Raw genomic sequence first — 20,044 nt, forward strand, 5'->3', positions numbered from 1 at the left:
CCAGTCTGGGCAATATAGTGAGACTAAAGAAAACAAAACCAGGAGGCTGGAGAGACGGCCCAGTGGTTAAGAGCACTTGCTGCTCTTGCAGAGGACCCGGGTTCAGTTTGAGCATCCACACGTCAGCTCATAACCATCTGTAACTCCAGTCACAGGGAATCTGATGCCCTCCTCTGGCTTCTGGGGGCATCAGGCACACGTGCGGTGTACATACATCAGGTAACACACTTACGCACATTAAAAATAAGTAAAGTGGGCCAGTAAAATAGGTCAGCAGGTAAAGGCACTTACTACTAAGCATGATGACCTGAGTTCGGAACCCGTATATCAGAAAGGAGAGAACTGACTCCTGCAAGCTGTGCTCTGACCTCCACACACACATGCTACAGCTACAGATGGACCACTCCCCCCCTCCCCCCCTCTCCCCTACCCTCCCTCCCCTGCCCTCCCCCAATGCCCTCCCAAATCAAACAAACAAAGAAATGTAAAACAACAGCAACCTTCCCCCAACCAAACCCAAATAACCAGGGGGCTGATTAGGCCTGAAGAGTTGACACTGAGGTCAACGGGAAGTGATTCCTCTCCAGGGAAACCTCATATACTCCTTAAATGATTAGATGAAGCCCGCCCGCAATCTAAGGTGAGGATACCCTTACTTTAAGGTAGTGAGTGACTCAGGAACCTGGAGTCTTCCACAGCAACACCCAGGCCGATGTTGGGGTGGATCGCCTTGGACTCCAGCCTCCGGTTACACAGAAAACTGACCATAACCTCCAGGCTGCCTTAAGATCTAGTGACTGGGCTAGGGCAGTAGTTCAGCTGGTGGAGCCCTGGCTTGGCTTGAGACCTTGGGTTTCATCCCCAGCACTGCAAACAAAAAACATCCAGATTAGCACATCTCTCAACCCCCATCAGAGAACCTGCTTTTTGTGGTCGATGGAAATTAACAGAGACCCACAACTGGACCGTGTGCAGAGAATAAGGCTGCGGAATGTTCAACTCTAAATGTGACATCTGTATCACAATTGTACTCAAGGCTCAGGGATTGTCTCAGAAGGGGGCGGGGCAAGAGGACTCTAAGAGTTGGCAGTAGTGAATGTCTTCAGTGAAACAGTGTTTGCAGGACATGACAGGGCCATGGCACACATGAACTCGGTGGCTGTGACTACATTCACAAGTCCTGTACAGAGCTAGCCAGCCAAAACCCCAGCGTGGACCGGGGAGGGGCTCATGAAGTCCCACCCCAGCTGAGGAGTTATTGGTCATTGACGGCTGCTGAGGGTGAGGGGTGAGGGGTATCAGGCTCTTCAGGGATATGGTCCCTGAGAGGTTGCCTGTGCTCCAGCAAATGATCCTTCACCCAGGCGTGTATCGGCAGCACTAAATGGCCTCTGCGGGCTTCAGTAAACAGCACGTGGAGATGGGAGGGGAAAGTCTTCCCCAGCCCCACCGTGCTCCTCAGCGTGCGGGTCACCGTTCCCCCGAGTTGTCCCTGGTGCTGACCCTCTAGTTACCACCCAACAAGAGAGGATCGGGCTCGGAACATCCCCCAACAGCACTTCACAATGTAATGCCAGGCACAGAGTGGAGTGCAGTGCATAATTACAAACAAAAAAAAAAAAGGGGGGGGGTCCTCAGCAGGCAAGGGGGTCTGCTGCCAAGCCTGACAACCTGGATTTGATCCCTGGATCCACATGATAAATAAAAAGAGCCCATTCCCAGAAGCTATCCTCTGATCTCTAAACACATGCACCCATACACACATGCATACACACAAAATGAATGAATGAATGAATGAAAATTTTTTAAAAGGAGCCTAGCATGGTGTCTCTTACTTGTCATCCCAGCGATTGAGAGGTGGAGGCAGGAGGACAGCCTCCTGTGAGACACCCCCCTTCCCCCACACAGGCTGTGTGTGGAAATGCATAGGCCACATTAATGTCCCCTGATGAGGCTTGGCTGAGGTGGGGTCACAGAGGTGACCTCCAGAAGAACAGGCACGTTCACGAGAGCGACCAGGTAAGGCTGGGCTGTGGCCTTCTCTTTTCAGTGTCTCGAGGAAGCAATGCTCCTTTCCCTTGCTCTGGGGACCACAGGACAAGAGCTTGAAGCACCCAACTTGGAAGGAGGCCATCACTGAGGATGACCACCGTGGCTCTGACCACACTTCCCACATCCTCTTGGGCTTTGCTGTGACAGAGCTTGAAGGAATTGCTTTGTCCTTACACAGATGTCATGGGAAAGGCTGGCTGGTGAGTGGGAAGGTGGTGGTTGAAGGGACCAAGCAGACGCCATAACAGGCTGTCAGTCTTCTCTCAGAGATCAGGCCTCAATATCAGTTTGCTGAGACTTGAGCAAGCAGTTTCTGGGAGGGCCATGAACAAAAGACATAGTCCTTGCAGTCGCTCCCTTTCTGCACGTACTCTGACTGCTCAAGGTTCAGCCAGTTGTTTATTGTCTGGGACCCCTCACCAACTTAGAGCTAGGTGCATGGGTCAATGCCAACGTGCAGGAGGAGGCCAGCCAACCTCCATGGCAACTCAAGGACAAAGCCTGGGACTGCCCCAAAATGATAACTGTAACCCCCAACCAGTAAATTCAAAGGTTACACACCCTCACCCAATCATAGGATGCAAAGGCTTATCCCACCCTGCTTGCGGGTTTTTCCCTTTAAAAACCCCTCACTCTGAGAGCTCAGGGCCGTCCTCCTCCACCCACTGTGTCAAGTGTTGGACACAGACCAAGCCCGGGCTTACTTGTTATCAATAACCCCTGTGTGTTTTGCATCGGATAGCGGCTCTGTGGTGGTCTTGCTCGGGGGGTAGAGGGGTGGCGGTGGAGGTGGTGGTGATGGGGGGGGCTGTCGGGGCAGAGACCTGGGTCCGCTGCTGTAGCTGACTCCTGCCCATCCTGCTGGAGACAACAGAGGGAAGCTTGGCCCAGGAACGGGGATTGGAGGTGGACCTCAAGAAGACTGACTTGATACTCTTAATTGCTGAGCCACCTCCTTCCTAGAAGACCAACTTGGAAGTTGTGAACCTCAAAAACTTCCGTTAGTGAGGCTGGAGAGATGGCTCAGCTGTTAAGAACATGTATTGTTCTTTCAGAGGACCTGAGTTCGGTTCCCAGCGCCCACATGGTGGCTCATGACCATCCTTAAGTCCTGTTCTAGAGGGATCTGACACCCTTTTCTGGCTTCCACAGGTACCAGGATTGCATGCGGTGCACAGGCATACAGGCAGGAAAGTCACACATATTAAGTTTTAAAAACATCTAAGAAAAAAAAAAAATCAGGGTCAGATGAGGGTGTGAGAGCACATGCCTGTAATGCCAGGACACAGAACAGAGAGGCAGGAAGATCCAGCAAGTTCAAGCCCACCTTGGGCTACATATGGAAACAACAAAGACCTCAGGCTTGCTTTTGGGAACAGCCCTCTGAGGAGGCACCACTGCCTGCTGCCCAGACCGGGGACAGCAGGAGCTGTCTGCGCTTCCCAGGAGAAAAGAGCAAGGTGTTCAACACCTGCCCCTGCACTGGTCCCCAAGGCGGACCCTGGCAACGGCAGATGACATCCTGGCTTCTGGGGTGGCCTCTGCTCTAGGGGAGCTGGGCACTCAATTGCCCACACCCTTAGTATTTAGGATTTCATGTTTTCCTCTACTGGCTCTTTTCCAAACATTTTTGTGCATTGAGTGTTTTGCCTGCATGTGTGTACGTGTGCCATGCCCGTGCAGTTCTGTGGAGGCCAGAAGAAGACCTGGACCCTCTAGAACTGGACTTACAGATGGCTGTGAGCTGCCATACGGGTGCTGGGGACCAAACCCAGGTCCTCTGCAAGAGCAACACGTGCTCTTAACCACTGAGCCATCTCTGCAGCCGCAGCCCTTACTGGGTCTAACAGACCGGGCGTTAAGCAGCCAACACTGGATGGTTAATCAAGGAAAAAGCAGAAGGAAGGAAAGGAGGGAGGAGGAGGAGAGGGGAAGAGAGGAAAGGCCCTTACGGGAAAGAAAGGTTCCTTTACACAGCGGAAGATTAAGAACAGGCCATGCTGCTTGAACATCTTGTGACGAGGGAGCAGACACTATGGAAGTCAGAATGGAGGTTCCTCAAAAACTAAAAACAGAGGTCCCGTGTGACCCAGATACGCACTCAGAGGGTGTAACTCGAAGGACTCTACCCTATCAGAGAGACTTGTACAGCCACGGTCATGCTGCCCTATCCACAGTAGCCAGACAGTGGAACCGGAATAGATGTTCATGCATAGAGAAATAAATGGGTAAAGAAAATGTGGTGTACAGAGTGAGTTCCAGGAAACCCTGTCTTGAAGAACCAAAAAGAAAGAAAGAAAGAAAGAAAGAAAGAAAGAAAGAAAGAAAGAAAGAAAGAAAGAAGAAAGAAAGAAAGAAAGAAAGAAAGAAAGAAAGAAAGAAAGAAAGAAAGAAAGAAAGGGAGAGAAAGAGAGAGGGAGGGAGGGAGGGAGGAAGGAAGGAAGGAAGGAAGGAAGGAAGAGAGAGAAAGGAAGAATAAAATGTGGTACGTATACATGATGGATTTCTTTTTTTTTTAAACAGGGTCTCCCTACATAGCCTTGGCTGTCCTGGAACTCACTCTGTAGACCAGGCTGGCCTCGAACTCACAGAGATCCTCCTGCCTGCTTCCTGAGTGCTGGATTGAAGGAGCTCGCCACCACACCTGGCTTTCCAGGGTGATTTTATGCAACCATCAAGAAAAATGGAATCGTGACACCGGCAGGAAAATGGATGCAACTGGAAATCATTATGTTAAGCAAAATCAGCCAGTCGCAGACAAATACTGCATGTTTCTTCTGTGTAGAACCTATGTTTAAAACACATCTGTCTGTATGTGTGGAGGGTCCACAAAGCTAGGGAGGGGATCTTAAGGGGAGGAGGAGATCTTAACAGAGAAACAGAGGTAGCCATGGAGTACATGACATAAGAAAGCAGAAGGGACTGACTGGGGGGAAGAAGAGAAAGAGAAACCAAGAGGGGGCTGGAGGAGGGGCGGGGAGGGATGAGGAGGGGAGGGGCGGGGAGGGGAGAGAATAAGAACACAGCAGAATGACACACAGGTATGAATATGCAGTGAATAAAATCACCTTGCATGCTAAATTAACAAACAATTTAAAACACCAAACTCAAGGACTCAGTAGTTAAAAGCATTCACTGTTCTTCTAGAGGACACAAGTTCGGTTCCTTCCAGCTCTGATGTCAAGCAGTTCACAACCGCCAGTAACTGAAGCTCCAGTAGATCCAGAAGATTCTCTTCTGGCCTCCTTGGTACCCACATTCACACTAGTACAACACTGTTGCTAAGACCCTCCCTCCATGCTGACAGGCTTGGGGCTGGGCGTGAAATAGAATTCTAGTCGATGAGATGTATGGAAACGTCTTTGGACTTTGGGGAAACGTTTCCACCTATCTACAAAGAGACCTGAAAGACCTGGGGGAGGTGGGGTTGGCAGGAACGAGGGACAGAACTTGAAGATGACTCAAGGAGAATCACAGAGTTTGTCTACTTCTGGCCTTCTTTATGAAATGAATGTGTAGGCCGAGAGTGTCGCTCAGTGGCTGAGCTAGCACGCCTGAGGCCTTAGGCCGGGTGTGGGATGAGAGAAAGGGAGAGGGATTGATTAGTTAGTTTATGCCAAGCACATGGTGGCGACCGCCTACTTGCCATGCAGCTGTTTTGGAGGCAAAGGCGGAAGGATGGACCAGTTTGAACCCAACCTCAAAAAAAAAAAAAAAAAAAAAAAAAAAACCAAAACCAAACAAGACAGACCACTCAGTCAGCAAAGTTTTCATCACAAAGAGCTCAGTTAGCAGAAAAACAAAACAAAACAACAAAACAAAAAGCAAAAAACTGCTGCCCCCCTGTCTGCAGCAGGCTGTGCAAGGTAAGTTTTGATCATCTCTGCTCTAGCCCACACAGTTGTGCACATCTGTAATCCAACTCCTGGGAGGCTGAGGCAGGAAGGGTGTCACAAGTTCAAGGCTAGCCTAGGCTACTGAGTGAGTTCCAAACCAGCCCGGGCTACAAAGTAGATCCCTGTCCTCAAAACAAACAAACAAACAAACAAACAAACAAACAAATAAACAAAAAACAAAACTCATCAAATAACAACAACAGCAAAAACTCGACATCTGTTCTTGTTGTTGACCATCACTAAGAGGCTGTTCTCCCTCACAGCTTGGCCTGTGGATGGGGATGCTCCAGGAAACTGGCAGATAGGGTGTGACCCATCCAGAGCAAGATTGGACACACAATCCCAGTGCAGGATTCCCAGGTAGACACAGCCATTTGGTTTTAGGGGAGGCACCATGAGCTAGTTTTCTGCTGAAACTGAGCCCCATCCCCAACCCCTGTCATTAGCCCAACATCTCCAGAGACTGTGTCTGGAGCAGCAGAGACTGGCTGAGATTCGGCCTTCAGCAAGGAGAGAGAATCACGGGGGAGGAGACAGTTCCACCTGAAACGGTGGCAAAGGAGGGTCCCCCAGCAAGTGTCCGTAGTTTATGTTTGTTTGAGCAAGTCTAGTCCCTCCCCCTACAGGAACCCAAGAGGGTCACCCCATGAGGCCAGGTGCTGGCACTGAGTAGAGGCATCACCCAATATAACGTCCACAAGTTCTCTTCTGGAGACAAATCTCCCTGGCCCTGTCTCCTCAGTTTGTCACTCAACATTTGGGCTCCTTGTAAAATCTGCATCTCAGAACCAAGGACCTGAAAACCGGAAGTGCTTCTCCAAAGCCAAGATCACGTTTCCACACTTGAACCCAACCAGTGTCTCTCCAAGCAAATCCACGATCCATTCCCCACTCCCAACGCCCCTTTCAGATGCTGTAAATGGTCCCTGGAGGTGCCAGGGACCTCAGGCAGTGGGAGGAAGGAAAGGGTGGTGCTCTGTTCAGTGAACCCACAGAGGGCCTGTGCGGCTGGGGATGGGCAGCCAGGCCAGCTGGCTCCACCTGTCTGACCTGCTTAGCTCACTGCCCCCTCAGGCCTGGCACAGCTGCTAGGAGCTGGGCCCACTGCCAGGAGCTACCTGGGCCCCTCCAGAGGTGTGCACTCACCTGTCCCTTGTCCCTTCCCCCACAGCCCCTATGCCCAGGGAAGTAGGCACTAGAACACCTCCTATGAGTCATCTGGACGCTAACCCAAAGCCAGCCGCCGGGCCAGCCGAGGAAGAACAGAACAAAGGGGAAGGGGGAAGGAGAGAGAGGGAGGAAAATCCCCAGTCCCCACACCTGAGCCTGCCTGTCCAGTCCCCTGTCCAGTCAGTCATGGGGGTGAGGCTGGGTGGGGCCTGGTGCAGTGCCTGGCCATGGTCAGGGCCAAATCTCAGGCCTGCTTTATCTCTTTCTCTAGTTGGAGAAAGCAGTTTCACTGTCCATCCATGGGCTGACTCGGTCTACCCCAGACACTGGAACCCACAGGGCTTGGAGTTGACCATGGACATGAAAAGGCAGAGGCAGCTGCCTCCAGGAGCACAGAGCCACTGCTAGCTGTGCCAGCTTCCTCCCCCAGACTCTGCCCTGAGCACACAGGGCCCACCTATCCCTTTGCTCCTAGTCTTCAAAAATAACACCTGGATTCTTGGGTGTTGCCGGTTTGTTACGGGCATGGTTTGGTTTCATGGATTCACCAGGGTACTGATGAGCATAGCTGGGGCCAGGGGCACTAGGGCTGGTAGCACCATTGGCAGTTTCCTTGTTACTCAGGACCATGAGGCCTGAGCAGGCAGATTTCGCTTCTCTTCCCTTTCACCCTCTGGCCCCTCCGCCTGGCAGGCCTAAGTCAATGGGAGCATCTGAACACACAGCCCTGTCTGGGTGGAAGGTCACAGACACAGTGTCTGCAATGAAGCCAGCTGGACGTCTGACTCTTGGGTTCTGACCATGTGCTTCTGAGCTGGCCACAGAAGGGGAGTCTCTTTGAGAGTCACAGCAGAAGAGAGACAGCGAGAGTGAGTGGGGAAACTGTAGACACACGCAGGGCTTCTCACTAGACACAGGGTGGATTCCAAACTATAAGACTCAAACCAGGAAAGCAGACCCCATTTTCCCGTGGTAGCAGAGGCAGGGGAAGGAGTACGGAGGAACACTGATGAAATTCACAGAGCCCCGGCAACAGGAGACAGCTGCCTGCTGCTGGGTGTGGCCGGGCAGGTCTCAGACCTCACTCAGGGTGTGCCTGTCTTCCACTTTACAAAGCCTCAACTAAAAGCCAGCACCTTCACTCTGCTATCCCAAGAGGAATTGACAAGCACACCAGGCCTTGTTCGAGGAGCCAGTGGTCCACACTCGGTCAGTACCCTGGGCAGAGTCCCTGTGGTCCATCTGGGATTCTGACCCCTCTTTTCTCATAGTCTGGCTTCTGCCTTCCTTTCACACCACTCCCTGGATCAAAGGTCTAAAAGAAAACCCCACAATCCCTACCAACTTCAGACCTTTCCTGCTCTTACATCATCTACCAGCCCCTGGGCTAGGGCCCAAACCAGTGAGCTCAGAATGTTTGTTGCCTGCAGAAAACCTCAAGGCAAAGGTATAGCTCAGCATGCCCTAAGCTAGACTAAAAAAGAAGTGTGTGTGTGTGTGTGTGTGTGTGTGTGTGTGTGTGTGTGTGTGTCTGTGTCTGTGTCGGGGGGGGGGGGGAGGTCTGTTTACTAGCTTCAATTTAGCAAAAACTAGAATTATGTATTTACATACCGAGTCCCATGATAAGTCATCTGGGATCTCCCCAAGAAGGAAGGCTGCTTGTGGTTACAGATGGTGAGTCAACGAAACACCCCTCCGAACCAATGAGGTCAGCTTTTTGGGAAGGAACAAAAGAAGCTGTAACAAGTGAGTGGCTACTTCAGGCATTGAGCAGTGGTCCCAGAAAGACCACTGCTGAAGTCTCTGACCCAGAGTTGTCCAGCACAGGACAATCTGTCTCGTCAGGGGCTTTGGCAATGTCTGAAAATATATACGTGCTTGCTGCACTGGGTAGAGGCTGGAGATGTTCAGCATCCTAGCATGCGGGACAGTCCCCCACAAACAAGGACTACATTCTAAATGTCAACAGCCCTGTGGTAGAGAAACCGCTCTGATCCTCTGAAAACCCCTTACCTTCTGTAGAATTCACCTATAGTTACTCATGTGACCCTCAGCTTGGAGGGTTCTTGGTGGTAAGAGCTCCTCCCTGTAGCCAGGGCCAATGCCATGGGCTCAGTGTCTCTGGAAGGGAACAGACCCCAGCCTGGGGTGATTTGCCAGGCCAGCTTATCTCCTACCACCCAACTCCGAGGATCCCATGGTTCTCACCACCACCACACTAACTTCCCAGGTGACCAGGAGCACTCACATTCTTTGTCTTAAGGAAGAGACGTGTGCATTTCATCTCACTCCATCAATTTTTCTGCTCTTCTGACCGGCACAGTGGCTACCCTGTCAAGGGTAGGAAACCGTGCCTGCTTTCACAGCCGTTAGAGACAGTGCATGGAAGAAAACAGAGTTGCGCACTCTCCAGGACCTGCAGGGCAATCTGTGGCAGGGCTGGGAGGAGACACTGGTGCTTAGAGTCATACCAGCTTAGAGAGTTCTCAAAGCACAGACCTGGGCAGAGACAACAACAGTCTGTCTGTGGACCTGGAGCAGATGGAGCTCCTAAGTGTCTGTAGCAGACCCTTGCTATGGGGCCTAGCTCTCAACTGGGATACAAAAGACTTACTGAGACTGAGGTTTAGAAACCCAAGATGCACATCATGCTTCCTGGAGGTCTGCCTAGGTTGCCAAAGGTTCAGCAAAGATACACAAAAACTAGACCTATGGATAGGAAGGACAGACATCCAGGATAGATAGTGGCTTTGGGCACTTGGGGCCGAAGAGCCAAAATGGACACAGCCCATGCCCTTCATTTACAAAGGAATTATTTGGTTTTTGTTTTGTTTTGCTGTCTCATGTAGCCCAGGCTGGCCTCGCCCTCTAATTTACTATGCAGCTGAGAATGACCTTGAACTTCTAATCTTCCTGCCTGTGCCTCTTGGGATTACAGTGTGCACCGTCATGCCTGGTTTTATGCAAATACTCTACCAACTACACTACACCGCCCCACAAGCCTCAGCTGATTTTTTTTTTACTAGTAATGTAATTGATTCTATAATTTTCACAAAATATCAGAAGGGGAGGGGGCTGGAGAGATGGCTCAGTGGTTAAGAGAACCTGCTGCTCTTCTAGATGACTTAGGTTTGATTTCCAGCACCCACATGGAGACTTAAACTGTCTGTAACTCTAAGTACCTCCAGTGTCCCCTTCTGGTCTTCATGGACACTGCATGTAGATGGGGGCACAGACATACATGTAGGCAGAGCACCCCCCCCCCAATAGAAATAAAATAACAAGGTTCTTCCATCCTGGGTATTGGGCTTCCATTGCTTAGGAAAATCCCCACGAGTGTTTTAGCTGAGAAAACACGCATTGTGGATCCTGGTCCTTGGATCCTAGGAAACTGCCCCTAAATGGGACTCTTAGAGGACCAAAGGGCAGAAGGGATTAGAAACAGCGCCCGGGGCAGAGCAGTCCCTTATCTATAGCTAGAGTCAGCCACTACCTACAGGAGCCTGAGCCCATACTCCACAGATGCCACCTGGGAGAGGGGGACGCCGGTCACTCAGCATCCCCACACCCCCTGCAAGCAAATGGCCTGCCACCACTGCCTGTCCCCTCAGATCAAGAACTTTCAGCAGGAGGAGGTCTGAGGGGGGAAAACCCAGCTCTCCACCAAGCCCCAGCAGCAGGCCCTGAAGTTCCTTTTTGGGGTGCAGGCAAATCAGGGAGGCCTTAGCTCCCAAGGCAAGGAGGCAGGAGTTAAGACTCAGGAACTAGATGAGCCACTTCCTAGTCGGTTAAGCCGAGGTGCTGGCACACAGGGAAGCTTGTGAAGTCTTTCTAGATCTCTCCTGCTCACCTCTAAGGTTGGTGACAAGGAAAGTAACACACCGCTACCAGGCTCTGCCCTCCAGGCCCTTGAGAGCTTGGCACCTCCTTGCCCCCCAGTCTGCTCTCACAACACAGGAAGATGGATTCCCTGGCCCACCCTTATTGACAATTGTCATACTTGCTGCCGTGTTCCGAACCCAACATCTGCCTCTCTACCCATGCTCTCACCCCAATTGCAGACTTCATGCTTGCCAATGATTTTGCTACTCAGGGAGACATCAGGGGAGTTCAGGCAGCCCTCCCCTGCTCAGTTACCCACAACCAGTGTGGGTAAATATGCAGATATCCTCACAGTTGTCCACCCGCCCAGGAACTCAGAGGCAGGGTCAGAGCTGGGAGGCTGATCCATGGGGCAGCTCTGTGAACGCTCTGTCAATATGAAGGGCTTTTACTCCCCCTAACATCAATAGTAAATCAAGAAACACAGTGGTATGGGCATAGAGCAAAGGACCTAGGTTTGATTCCCAGCACCCACATGGCAGCTTACAACCATCTGCAACTCTAGTCTCGGTAGATCTGACTCCCTCTTCTGGCTCCCACAGGAACTGCATGCACATGGTACACAGCCATACAGGCAGGTAAAACATCCATATTCAGAAAACAACAACAAAACAAAACCAAACCAAATAAACCGAACAACAACAAATCATTCCCATAGACCCTGGAGCCTGTGTAGGTGAATCTTTAGGGTCTAAAGCTAGGCTCTCGGAATGGCTGTCTTGAATCAATGAGAGCCAATCCAGTAACAAGTGTCCTCGTGGACAGGCAGATTGAGACAGATGTAAGGCAGGCACAGGACTAGCTGAAGAGATACATCTATGAACCAGACAAGACCCTTCCCCTGGGACTACAGGGGGAGCAGACTTCAGGCTTCCAGAACTGTGAGAGAACAAATTTCTCCTGTTTTAACAGTCAGGTTTGTGGCTATTTGTCTGAACACACCCCCTGAAGCCAGGAGCATGTTCATTCGACAATTGCAGTTGCAGAGGAGTGGGGTGTGAGGCAGGGAGAGTCTCTGGTCAGCCAATTTCCTGTCCCTGCCTTTCCTCAGAATGTGACCACCACCACAGAGTATTCTGTTATCAGTATTCTTCTTGGACAAACACACCCCACTCTTCCCAACTCTGTAGTAGCTAAAACTCAGCTGTGAGCAAATAATACACTTCCCACTAAACGCAACCGAGGAATGAGGGACGTCTGTGTTCAGCTAAGCCCGCCTCTTACTCTGACATTGCAGACGAGCTCTATGGCACTGGACCACACTTCACACTCAGTACCAACCCAGCTAGGAAGTGCTGACCCTCAGTGACTCCGGCAGCCACAGAAGTGGCGGCTGAAATGACATTCACTTTTGAGACCCAGGAACGAGACAAATGAAAAGGTGAAATCAATGGAAGCTATGAAGGTATTTCAGAACACATGTGGATATGTGTAAAAAGCTCTGTGGCCCAAGGGCGGGCCTTCAGGCTGTCGACCACACCATAGCCCAGTGGCTCATGTTCAGTCTGGCTTAGGGAGAAGAGGTGATTTTGTGTTTAACCTAATAGAATTTTTTTGTTTTGTTTTTGTTTTGCTTTTTGGAGATAGGATCTCAAGTAGCCCAAACTAAATATAAAGTTGGCCTAAAACTCAATATATAGCCAAGGATGACCTTGAATTCTTTTTCTTTTTTATTAAATAAGGAACACTTCATGAATTTGGGCGGCATCCTTGTTCAAGGGCCACACTAATCTTCTCTGTATGGTTCCAATTTTAGTGTGTGTGCTGCCGAATTCTGATCCTCCCATTTCCCTCTCCTCATCCTGAGACTACAAGTGTGTGCCACCACGCCTGGCTTGTCCGTGGTGCTGGGGACTGAGCCGAGGGCCTGCTCATACTAGGCAAGCACTCTACAAACGTAGCTCCACCCTTCACCTCCTTTTTGGTGATAGTCTTCATATTCTGTAGCCCAGGCTGGCTTGAATTTATTATGTAGTCTAGGCTGACCTTGAACTTGTAGCAATTCCCCTGCTCAAACCACCCAATTGCTCAGATTATAGGCATGGGCCATCACACCCAAACTGTTTAGGACACCAGGGACACTTCAATAACAGCTCCACTTCCTGCTCTGCCTCCCTGCAGAGTTACAGAGCCCTCAGCGTTGAGCTACATCTGTATTCATGACGACTACTCCCTTTGCCTGGCTCTCCCTGAGGTACACGCCGGGGTAATCCCCACAAGGAATAAAAACCACCCGTGACATTTTGGCAGGGGGACCCCATCCTCCTCCCTGTTGGCTCCGCCCTGGATGCGGTGGCGACACGGCCATGCTATGGCAGCCTCCGGCACAATACTGACACACAACACACAAAACCGTAACACACCAGACGTCTGATTCCCTTCTAACCCACAGAACATGGCACAGAAGGTAGGTGCCACCCCACGCTGCCCCAGCATATATGACTCTTTCTTTGGGGCTGGAGATAGAGCTCAGTGGTAGAGGCCTTGTCAAGTATGTACAAGGCCTTGACCCCCAGCACTGCCAAGATAAAACTGTGACAGCCTCTTGCTGGGCATGGTGGTGAACGCCTGTGACTTCAACACTCAGGAGTCTGAAGCAGCAGGCTTGAATCTGAGTTTAGCAAGTCCCTGTCTCAAAACCAGCTGCCTCCCTTGCTGCTGACACTAAAGACCTTCTCTTTGTCCACTTTAAAGAAACGGGGGCGGACTTTGAGCCGGAAGGGGCTCCGTGAGGTCAGAGGCCTCCAGGAGCTGGAGAAAGCCATGGTTGGCAGCCGGAGTGAACCCAGTGGCTTCAACACAACAGAACACACGAATTCGCCAAACAGCTGAATGACCTTGAAAGCCCTTCCCCAGGTGAGTCTGAGTCACTAGATAAGACCTTGATGACAGCCCTGAGCAGAACCTAGCGAAGCTGTGCCAGGACTCCTGACCAAGAGGAGGGAGGTGACAAGAAGTGTCTTCAAAGCCACTGAATTTGTGATGATCTGATAAACAGCAACAGAAAACTATCACAACCACCATGATGACAAGATGGTGATGATGGTCCCCACCAATCATGTGGCCAGAGGTTCTAGGTACCTTCACACCCATCAGTTCCTTCACTGAATCACAGGACACAAAGCCACGCCAGCTCTACGACCACACTTATTCCTGATGATGTAACCTGCCTACGTCTCAGTGTCCTCACACATTCAAAACAGGGACACGTTAGGGACTTCAGAACATCACTCCTGCTTTAAGAAAGGTAATATCTGCAACATGCTTGACGGTGCCTGCGTTAAGGAGCTCAGTACACGCTTGCCCTTCATATATTACATCACCTCCTGTCAACCTGACCACATTCTAAAGTTTGTGAGGCACACACACAATGTCTTGCCTTTTGTGAACCTGGAGCACAAAGCCTTCGATGTGGGTGGACAGGGTATTTGGGAGTGAGTAACCTTCCTCACTCAAACTACTAGCAACTCTGAGAAGGAGACCAGCTGGGAATGATTCACTGCAAGACAAGACAAGCTGTCGAGAGATGTTGAACTCTGGCCCAGGATCACTCAGGAAATGAGGGGTACAATGGGGACTATCTCATACCCAGACTATGTGCTTTTAGATTATTCCACAGACTTAAGTTAATTTGGCACATATTTGAGGAAAACCAGAAGTGTTATCTCCAGTACAATCATTAGGCTTATGTGAAAACAATCTGCATAAATGAAAATAATTAGCAGTGTAAGTGTGCTGTCTGAGGGTGCATTTCTGGATGCTCCGGAGAGGTGTGATTCCTCAGAGAGAGAGAGAAAGAAAGGATGAATGACAGAAACGGGGAAGGCTTGTTCCCCCACCCACCCCAATTCAGTGGGATGATGTGGCTGATGAGTAGCTTCAAAAGAATGGATATGTTGCTGTACTGGATTTTCTATAGTCCTGGGGATCAAATATAGGGCCTTGTACATGCCAGGCAAGCACTCTATCACCGAGCTATGACTCAGTCAATTAAACACCTTCTTCTTTACACACACACACACACACACACACACACACACACACACACACACCACATGGGGGGGTATCAAGCTGGCCTCAAACTCACAGAAATCCACCTGCCTCTGCCTCTAGAGTACTGGAATTAAACATGTAAGCTACCCACATCTGGCTTTTTAAATTTTTTGGAAATAGTCTCTAGCTCTGGCTGGCCTGGAATTTGTTATACACTGAAGAATGACCTTGAATGATGGGCATGGTGGCTGCATCAGCACTGGGGAGGCAGAGGTGGTTGCATCTCCGAGTTTTGGCCAGCCTTGTGTACATAGAGAATTCCAGGCTAGCTAGGGCTACAGAGTCAAAACACATAAATAAATAGATTAAATAAATAGAGAAAAGGAAAGAAAGAAAAAGATAAAGAAAAAAAAAGAATGACCTTGAACTCCTGATCTTTCTGCCTCTACCTCCTGAGGCCTGGAATACAAGCTCCTCGTCCAGTTTATCCAGGGTTAGGGAACAATTGAACCCAAGGCTTTGTGCATGCCAGGCAAGCACTCTACCTATCAGATTCCATCCCCAGACCCTAAGGGGCTTTTGAGGGTACAACAAAATCCTCAGCAGATGCCAAAGTGTGACTCCTACAGAGCTATGGTCCCACAGGGCAGCTGGGGCAGTGGACAAGGGACTTTACATATGGGAACAAAAGAGATAGGACCAAACACAGCCACTGCCTGATCCTTGACAGGCCACCACGATTGTCTTCTAACTCTGCGGGTCCCTTCGTACGCAGAGCACAGAGAGTAGGAGGGACCCCGACTGTACTTCCAGCACAGTGCTGAGCTGCTGTCCCCAGCAAGGTCTCGAGAACCGATCCTCTGGCCAGGAAGATAGTACGGACCTGTCTGTAACCCTGGAGTCAGAGGCCGGAGGATGGGAGCTCAAGGCCAGCATGGACGACTTAGGGAGACCCTGTCTCAGTTAGCAAATGAAGAGAGCAAGCTTGAACACCGGCGTGTGGGTCCCCAAAACCCATATAAATGCCAGCTGGGCATGGTGCGCCACCTCTAATTCCAGCTTGGAAAGCAGAGACAGGGAATCTCAGAGAAAGCGAACTAGCAAGATTAGCCATATACATCAGTGAGCTCTGAGGCTGATTGAGAGACCCTGACCATTGAATAAGATGGAAGCCATTGAGGATAGCTTCCACATGCATATACAACCCCCGACAAGTGCTGTGCTTGTATACATGCAAACAAACATATACATACACATGCATGTATGCATGTAACTAAAATTAAAATAAAATGACAAAAAGCAAAAAGAGGGTAGGAGGGTATAGCTTGATGATAGAGTGCTTGCCCAGTATGTGTGAGGCCCTGACTCCTGAGATGGAGGTAAGGGACTTGTTCGCTTGAGGTAGGGATTAGAAGCGTCTGCAGACCTTCACTGTGACTGTGGGCACCAGTGGGGCCACATGATCCAGGATCTTAAACTTGCTTTATTCCCTCACTTGTGGTAGGTTTTAAGATAATGGGATGGCTGTGTTGGTGGCATGGTGGTGGCCACAGCCGCCTTTACAACAGTAGAGTGAAAGTGGCCGTCCCAGCCGCTGTCATTCCAAGTCCATTTTAATTAATAATATTGCAGACGAGGTGACCATCTGAGGAAGCTTAACACTGGCATTAAGAACCAAACCAGGTATGGTGAATGCCTTTAATCCTAGCACTTGGGAGGCAGAAGCGGATGGATCCCTGTGAGTTTGGGGCTAGCCTGGTCTACATAATGAGTTCCAGGACAGCCAGGGCTACATAGAAGAGAAGAATCAACCAGGGAGCTAGGGAGATGGCTCAGGGCGTAAGGATGCTCAGTTACACTCACCTCCAGTCCTCGCCTTGTTGGGGATGGAGACAGGAAGCTCCTGGGCCTTTGCTGGCTGACAGGCTAGCTCCAGGTTCAGTGAGAAACCCTGTCTCAAGAGAGGGTGATAGAAGAGGAAACTCAAGGACCTTTTCGGGCTACCGTGAGCTCACACAGGCATGTGTGCACACATGTTCAAATACACGACACACACATGCCCACAGGAAATAAAACCAAAGCCAATTAACTTTTGGAAGAACAAAGCCGAGATTATGGGTGAACGTGGTTCAAAAAGTCAACTAACCCCGGGCGCCTAACTCTGCACACACAAAAGATCTCTGTATCAACCCTTTGTCTTTTTTTTTTTTTTTTTTTTTAATGCCAACTCGGGGTTTTTTACTCCATTTAAATATCTGCAGTGCTACATCTGAAAAAAAAATGAAAGCAGTAACTTTTAGGAAGGGGAAGAGAGAATATTTGCAATGCAAAATTTAAAAAAATCAATCAATCAATCAAACAAACAAACAAAAAACACCCATACCCACTGGATTCTATCAGTGAGGATGCTTCTTCTGTCTTAGTGGATGTATTGAATATGGACACAAGCCAAGAACTTTACCACTGATGCACTGCCCACAGCTGCAGGGGCATCCTGCTCGACGGCTATACTTTACACTGCCAGTCTACACAGTACCTCCTAACATACGCCCAATACATCTCCTCTCTCCTCTCCCTCTGAATCAGGGTCTCGCTCTGTAGATGTATCCAACCTTCTTATTAAATAAGAAACACAGAACCAATGCAAAGAAGAAAGCCAAGAGGTCAGAGCTAAGAGCTAAAACCTTACCCTTCCTCCTGCGGTGGTCCTACCTCTCCGAACCAGAGCTACCCCTGTGTTAAAGTCTTTATATAGAGTTCCTGTCCTGCCTTCTCATTGGTTGTAAACCCAACCACATGACCGCCTCCTCACAGCCTGTCTGTATAGGCCTCCAGGTTTTCCATGATTGGTATTAAGATTAAAGGCAGCCGGGCGGTGGTGGCGCACGCCTTTAATCCCAGCACTCGGGAGGCAGAGGCAGGTGGATCTCTGTGAGTTCGAGGCCAGCCTGGACTACAGAGCAAGATCCAGGAAAAGGTGCAAAGCTACACAGAGAAACCCTGTCTCAAAAAACCAAAAAAAAAAAAAAAAAAAAAAAAAAAAAAAAAAAAAAAAAAAAGATTAAAGGCATGTGTATCCAATAATGGCTGTATCCCTGAACACACAGAGACTTACCCAGCTCTGCCTACCAAGTGCTGGAATTACAAGCGTACGCTACCACTGCCCTGCTTTCCTATGGCTTGCTAATAGCTCTGACCCCCGGGCAACTTTATTTATTAACATACAAATAACATTTTAATACAAATAAAATATCACCATATCGCTCTGTAGCCCAGCTTGGCTTCTGACTCTCAGTCCTCCAACCTCGGCCTCCCAAAAGCTGGGATTACAGGTGTGTAAACCTACGCCCAGCTCATAAGCCCAATTTCATGAATGAGATGAATGACCAAAGCCAAGAAGGTTAATTTCTACCTCCAGATTCACAAAGCTAGTGACAGAGATGGGAAGGAGAGATGTGACAGGTCCCTGAGCCTAAAGCCATGTCTAGACTGGGATGCTAAGACATCAAGGAGTTCCAAGGTTCCCTGTAGGAGGAGAGAACTGAGCTGTACCAGGTGCATAGGTACCCGCGTGGTGCCACCTCCCAGGCTTCCACTAAAGCAGCGGTCCTGCAGATGTGCTGAACTCTTGAGCCTGCAGCCTGAGCTGTACTGTCTGAGAAGAGTGGGTCTTGAGGCCACCACAGGCTGCAGGGCAGTGGTCTAACTCTTCCATCTGTCCTTCTGGCATTTGTTACTGTGTGTCATGCAAAACCACCTCCAGCCTCAGCCTCCTTCATATTTCTCAAATACACTAGATGCAGGGCCTCTGCACATGCTGGCCCTTCTGTCTACAAAGCTCCCGCCTTCCTCTCTGTCAGACTCATCCTCAGTGACTTCCCGCACATAGCGACCGTCTGATGAAGAAGTGGATGAGTCCACCTGCCTATTTTCTTGTGTATCCGCCTGATCTCCTGAAGTCAAAGGTCACATGTCCTCTAACAGTGGCCTCTTTTTTACCTGACATCCGGCTACACCTTCTAGGTCAGTTGCCAGTCACCAGGGTAGTTCAGTATAACAACAGGGTGCCATATTACTGGGAGGCACTGCCTGGATGCTATGAGGAGACAATTCGGGGACTTGTCTAGGTTTAGCATTATTAGTAATGTGTACCAAGGGTTCAGGGTGAGAAGCAAAAAACCATTCTGTGGCTGCCAAGCCTGGTAGTCAGGGACCCTTGAGACTTGGAAGAAGGTAGATTGACAGAGCAAGGCAATGCCCACTGGTCCTCAGGCTGGAGTTGCTCAGGAGAATGGTCACTAACATTCAGCACTCTTGCCAACAGGTCCTGGGGTACCAGATGATCCTGTCCCCAAACAGCCCAGACGAACCTTCAAGGTTGGTATTCAAATGCACGCACCTCCCTCTCTTCCCTAGAATAGCCATGCTGGCCATTACTGTGGAGTACAAGGAGCAGCCATTTGTCAATGAGTTCTCTCAGAACTGCAGACGGAGGCAGAACTGGCTGTACACAACCTAATACTGTACCACTTTGTCCCTGGATGTGACATTTTATACAAGAGGCCCAGTCATGTCTAGATTCATGAGCCCAAGCATGGATTGTAAAGAAGGCCACAGGTCTCTGCAGAGTCCTGCTCCTGTAGCCTCCCAGACATGGAGCTGGGGGAGGTATGGCAGCATGCATTGTATAGGTGCAGGATGGTCATCTAAGGTTAGGTAGCTAGATATTGGGGGGCTTAGTGACCACTGAGGACGAACCCCTCCTTCCTGTTTCCCTGGTAATAATACAAATGGAAACATTTAATTGCCTCCTTAAGAGTTAAAATGCCAAATAAAGGGGTGGAGGACCCTTGGCTTTGTTGAGGCTCCTTAAGGGAAAGCTAATTCCCTGGTCAAAAGAATAGAACAGAAGTTCCACCTCTGGCTGGGGGCGGAGCTCTGACATCCTAAGTTGCTCCGAAACATTACATACTCTTGTCTCCTCCTTTCAAGAGTTAATCCAATGAGGCCTATCAACCACCTTGCTGGAAGTCTACCCTTCCCCCCAACCC

General features: G+C 49.9%; 1 long non-coding RNA gene and 1 other non-coding gene across 2 annotated transcripts in view; both read right to left on the reverse strand.

Annotated features, from left to right (window-relative positions):
• Positions 1 to 466: 466 nt before the first annotated feature.
• Positions 467 to 20,044, reverse strand: part of LOC128097628 (uncharacterized) — a 31,789-nt gene continuing 12,211 nt past the window's right edge. The window contains exons 3-4 of the long non-coding RNA XR_008213920.1: positions 16,857 to 16,944; positions 467 to 867 (exon numbers count right to left, since the gene is read on the reverse strand). This is a non-coding gene — a long non-coding RNA (uncharacterized LOC128097628). The remainder of the gene's footprint in view (positions 868 to 16,856; positions 16,945 to 20,044) is intronic.
• LOC128098005 (U6 spliceosomal RNA) lies at positions 12,674 to 12,779 on the reverse strand. The gene has a single exon (XR_008214056.1). It is a non-coding gene; the product is annotated as a U6 spliceosomal RNA (small nuclear RNA).

Source organism: Peromyscus californicus, unplaced genomic scaffold, assembly GCF_007827085.1.
Source record: "Peromyscus californicus insignis strain IS unplaced genomic scaffold, ASM782708v3 Scaffold_5__1_contigs__length_169319896, whole genome shotgun sequence".
In the NCBI taxonomy this organism is placed as follows: Eukaryota; Metazoa; Chordata; class Mammalia; order Rodentia; family Cricetidae; genus Peromyscus; species Peromyscus californicus.